Source organism: Podarcis cretensis (assembly GCF_951804945.1).
Source record: "Podarcis cretensis genome assembly, chromosome: 11".
Classification (NCBI taxonomy): Eukaryota; Metazoa; Chordata; class Lepidosauria; order Squamata; family Lacertidae; genus Podarcis; species Podarcis cretensis.
Window position 1 is genome coordinate 46,147,054 of NC_137180.1, and position 5,581 is coordinate 46,152,634.

At 42.0% G+C, this 5,581-nt stretch overlaps 1 long non-coding RNA gene across 1 annotated transcript; it reads left to right on the plus strand.

Moving 5' to 3' along the window:
• Positions 1–377: 377 nt before the first annotated feature.
• On the plus strand, positions 378–5,206 carry LOC307226504. Its single transcript, XR_013843477.1, has 3 exons — positions 378–845; positions 2,133–2,200; positions 4,935–5,206. It is a non-coding gene; the product is annotated as an uncharacterized lncRNA (long non-coding RNA).
• The last annotated feature ends 375 nt before the right edge of the window (positions 5,207–5,581 follow it).

Below are 5,581 nucleotides of genomic sequence, written 5' to 3' on the forward strand. Positions count from 1 at the left end.
CTTGTAAATCAATTTTTTCCAGATAACGGTATTCAAATGGTAAATCTTGGAGAGATAGTCAGACTGATTAAGATTTGGCAGCTGGGGCCACAGGAAGTGACTTCAAGGGCCAGATCCTGCACTCCCAGCCTGTGTGCTTGTAGCTGCACTGAAACTTTTCACAGGATCATAGATCTTGCTATGTTTGTGAACTGGGCCCAAGACTTATCTATTTGACAGGACGTTTGTTCAGTTTGAAGGATGTCTCTCAGTCACTGGAAGTCTGTCACGCACGTGGAGCTACCTTGCACAAGGACTTCCCCGCTCACTGCAGTGGAGAGGATAGCTCTGTGTGCATAAGAGGACATGTCCAAGTAACTTCCATTGAAGTGAGTGGGGACACCCAACAGTTGTGGGTGATCACTGGGGCAACTATCAGCACCTGAATGAGGAGGCTGCCATTTTTAATTTTAAAAAATGACTACATGAGTCTAGAGTAGGGTAGAACATAAACCCAGAGAAATACATACAGAGCATCGTCTATGTATATAGACCGTACATTGGTTTCTTCTTTTTGGATGTCCATAGGGCTATGCAACTGTTTGGCTTAGACAATGTGTGTGTGTGTGCGCGCGTGCGCTTGTGTGTGTCCCTGAATGTTCTTTATGTGCTGAAAAGAACTCTAAACTTAGTTGGGTCTATTTCCTTCTTTTTTTGTTTGGGGGGAAAAATTAGATATGTTCCACTACCTTCATTTTCCCCCACTTTCATCTTCCAGGGAGAATGTGCTTTGTTAGTTCATTAAGGAACCCAGCTGGGATTTGAAAGTTTCTTTGAAGGAAGCACAGAAGCAATGTTTGGAAAAGGTATGAAATCCCATCTTGTCTTTGAGCTGTCACTCACGCTTTGAGTCTTTTGCCCCACATTCTATTAGTCATTCTTGCACTGGACCTGTGATATCCGATTCCTTTTTCTGCGGTTCCCATCCTTTGTCTCCCACTCTATTCTCTTTACAATAACACTATTCAGATAAGGTATGTCTTTGAATTGTCAACTACTACTTTTTTCCCTCCCCAGCCCTTGTAAGGATACCCTTAGTAGTTTGGAGCATACAAAGCCGAGGTCCTTTTTACTGAAATATTACGGATCACTTTCAAAAACGGCACAGCAGAGCATTAGCTGGGAGATTTGTGTGGGTTTCCCCACCCCCCCTTCTTCTTCATAGTTTACCTTGCAAATGATGGAAACCCTTCTTTGATAAACAAAAGAATGAATAGAGCACAGCAACAGATATAGTTGTTGTATGCTCCTTGTGGATTATGGCACTGAAGAGAAAAATGTAGGAGGCTTAGGCTCAGATAAGGCACCTTTCAAATGCCTTTGGTGGCTCATTGCTCATAAATTCGTTCAATGCCAGAAAGTTTAAAGATTTCTAAAGAGAAAGTATCAGAAGCAGCTTTGAACAGTGCAGAATATGAAGGGGGAAACCACATTGGAACACAGGGATAATCTGTGGTGGGGGTTTTTCCCCTGAAGGGAAACCCACTTGCATGCAGTTGTGAACTCTGCTTGTTTTGCAAAAAATAAAAAAATAAAAGTGGCAGCTTAACAATGCACAAAATGAACAGCAGTGATTCAGATCTGCATGTGGAAGACTCGCTTTCAAAGGAGGACAAGGATGTAAATCATAAACTTTTCCCATTCTTTTTTTAAAGTTCTTGTCTTCTTGATTTCTGAGCTTCCCTGTTAATCTTGCCATTTCAACATAGTCCATCAGCTTGGTTTGCCATTCTTCTCTAGTCGGGGTTTATGATTTACTTAAGAGACCTCTGCAAGCAAGTTAAAACATTGGCAGGATTTTAACAACACTTGTAACAGAAAGTATGGATAATTTAGAAGGATAAAAATTTGGATAAATATTGATATGCAGTTGTAAATATTATCATTAGGACCCATGGAAGGGATGGGGGGGAGTCAGGAGATTCAAAGTAATCTCGATATTTGGACTTTGAATTGTTGTTAGTAATTTGTTTATATTATTTAAAATCAAATAAAAATATTATATAAAGAAAAGGGAACAAGGATGTACTGTCAAACCATTTTCTGCACGTGATGTAAAATAGTGACTCACACCATGGTTTAAGAAACTGCAGGACAATAAAGAGCATTGACCAAAAAAGAAAAAAGAAATTGCAGGAAATGGTATCAAAGTGAACAGCAGGTATCTGCTACTCTTATTATTTGAAAATGGTAAAAGCATAATCAGGCCCTCGTTTAATATCCCATTGACCGCCTTAATACTGCTACATATCACATGCATGGACTGACATAGATTGGTGGAATTTTGGCTTTCAGCACTTTTCCCATTCTGCACGGGTGAGGGATCTATTAGGATGGTCTGCCCTCAGAGGCTGATGGATCCAATAGATTTCCAGGTGGCTGATATGACTGGCACTCCTGTCAAAACCCTGGCCAACCTCTGGAACATCCAAATGGCTCAGGATCTGATTGCGCTTTCCGGCTGCATCGGGGCAGGTTATTTGGTCTTCTGTTCTTGTCCACATGGTGACAGAATGAAGGCAGAAGCATTGCCCTCACTCTGATTTGGATTCATACCTCATCCTGTATCAGAACCTCATGGTCAAGTATCATCATGATGAACACAAAGCAGAATGGCAAAATGATTCCTTTTCTGTTTCGGAAGGGCATCTGTTAAGTTGAAAGGGTTGTTTAAAAGTACACATCTAATCATACCTTGCGGGCACAGGAAATCCAACATACTGCTACTTGGTCTTGCCCATTCAGTTCAATGCCCTCACTCTGATTTGGCTTCAGACATCATCATTTGGCCAAACCTCATTAGCTATATAGCATGTTCATGAAACCAAATCAGAATGAGGGAAATGTTCCCTTCCCCCCCCCATCCGCCATCACGTGGAGAGAGGTGGGGAGAGAATGACAGCCTAAAGTAGCAAGTAGTCCCCTAAAAAATCACTCAAAGGGAGGGAGCATTCATCAAAGCCTATGAACAAGATGGTGAAAGGAGGGGGCATTTCAGGTCAGGCCTAGTTGCACATGCCAGCCAGCTCCACGCTTTCAACCAAGTTAATGGCCTGTTGGAAACACCATCGCACCCTAATGGCTTTGAACTCAGCCACAACACACCTACTTGAGAGGAAGGAGAATCAAACACCTCCATTGGAAAGCTACGCTCAGAACTGTTCACTATCTCAAAAGATGTTTCACTTCATGCATGTGGGGAATGGAAGCCGCTGAGATCCTTCAATAATAGCAAGCCGCTAAAATCCATTAAAACTGTCCGTGCTTTTTGCCTAGCCAGGATCCCAGCAGGAAATCGCTTCTTGGCTTCACTTGTAGCCTATGGCAAAGTTCCCATTGACTTCTGTAGGGCAACGATTTCACCCACAGCAATGTTTACTTGCAGATAAGGAGGCCCAGATGAAAACCTGGCGCTCGGGACACATTTTTACTCATTTGTGATAATGGGGGAGAACGAGATGGGGGAGTGAAGAATTAGTTCCCTTGGCTTGCACCGCATCATACCCCCCTGACCGCTTGCAAGATAACTGATCTCAAACCTTAGTAAACCTGAGATGCAAAAAATGGAGGAAGTTCCATTTTCTTGTCCTGGCACTTACTCCCCAGGAGGCTCCAGAAGTAGCTGTTGGCTGTGACTCAATCTTTATGTTTAGATGTGTCACATATTTGGCCGGTTATGTGATCCATCTTTGCTGCTTTGCACTCTTAAAAAGTTTTTTTTTTTCCAGCCTCTATGGATTTTTAATATTTGTAAATGAGGTGCCAGTTGACTCCCCATAAACTTGCAACACAGCTCATTTTCTTATTTCAATAGCCAGCATGTGCAGCTTTGACGATCTCCCAAATGGATTGTGCATGGAAATAATCCAGTGTTCCCCTATAAGATGCTAGTTACTTATAAACAGAGACTTGGGGGGGGGGATCTCATTTCCATTAGTGGTGTTAGCTATAGTATATGCATTTTCTCAATATGGAATAAGAGCATAAACACTTAAGAAAAGCCTTCTGGATCAGGCCAGTGGACCACCTAGTGCAACATCTTGTTCTCACAATGGCCATCCAGATGCCTGCAAGAAGAACCTGAGAACGACAACACTTTTTCCAGCGTTCCCCAGCATACTGCCTCTAACAGTGGAGGTAGAACATAGTAATTCTGAAGCAATGGAGCATTTCACAGAGAAATTAGGCAGAAAGTAGCCTGCCAACTGGAGCTTTATCCAATTACACATGTAGACAAGGGGTGGGGAACCTGTGTTCCACCACGTGTTGTTGGACTCCAGTGCCTATCACCCTGAGCCAGCGTGGTCAATAATCAGAGAAGATGGGAAAGATAGTCCAACAACATCTGGAGAACCACATATCTTGTAGACTTTGGGGCCTAACCACTGCATGCTGGAAAAACCACCCACAGATGCCACTTCCAGCCTGAATACAGGGCTAGATCAACATAGCGTTTAACCTGACATGAGGCAACTTAATAACCTAATGCTTTACTGGGTTCCCCCACAATGCAGCCAAGAAGTCAACTTTAAACTGCTCATGGATTCGCAGATAATCTATTCACATGAACAGTGTGATGTTGTGAAGGCCTCTGGCTCTTCAGAATGGTCTGCCTGAACAATACCTATAGCTAAAAAAAAAGGACAGGAATAACCCAGAAATTGTGAAAGGGGGGTTTCAATAGGCATAGGAGCTGTGAAATCACCTGACATTTTGGGCTGTTCCTTCAGGGTCAGGGGGAAGTAGTTGGGTTTCTTTTTCACAGAAGGGCTGCACTCTTGCAGGAGATCCCAACACTTGAGTTTTCACTGATTGTGTGACTCGAATAGACCATGAATTGAGGGCTGCACAATTGATTTGGGAGTTTTTAAAGGTCTCTGCTTCCTTCTTTTCAGATGACAGTGCTTTCCTATGCCTGACCCAAGCTGAAAACTGCCACTCTCTCCATGTTAATAAATGTACCGGATATTCAAAAAATACATCAAAAACACACTTTTCAAGTGTTGCCTCAATGTCAGACGTGTCCTCCAGATGTTGTTAGACTCCAGCACACATCATCCCTGACTCACATCATCCCATGCTGGCCATTATATGTGTAATAATATGTATAAAATTATACATATATAAAATTCAATGTATAATAATTCAAATAATACTGTACAAAATATATGAGAATTGTTCGTATTTTTTAGCTGAACCCCGGAAGAGGGGGCTGCTTCTCATTGGGATTAGGTGAGATGGGAATTAGAAAAGAGATGTATGAATAAAGCAGAGCATCAAGATTTCCAGAAAATCCCACCCCTACTTCTAAGTGTTTTACTACATCTGTACAACAACAGCCATGCTTTTGACATCTGGGTGCAAAGGCCATTAGCATCACAGGAAAACTCTGCCCACAATAACCAGATTATCTTTTTCTTTTTTTTTAAAAAAAAAAAAGCCATACCACTTCATGAGCATTATTTGAAGTATAACTTTATTTAATCAGCTCTAATCAGAATAAGTTTCAGCCAAGGGGAAATGGAATTGGCTGCTAATAATG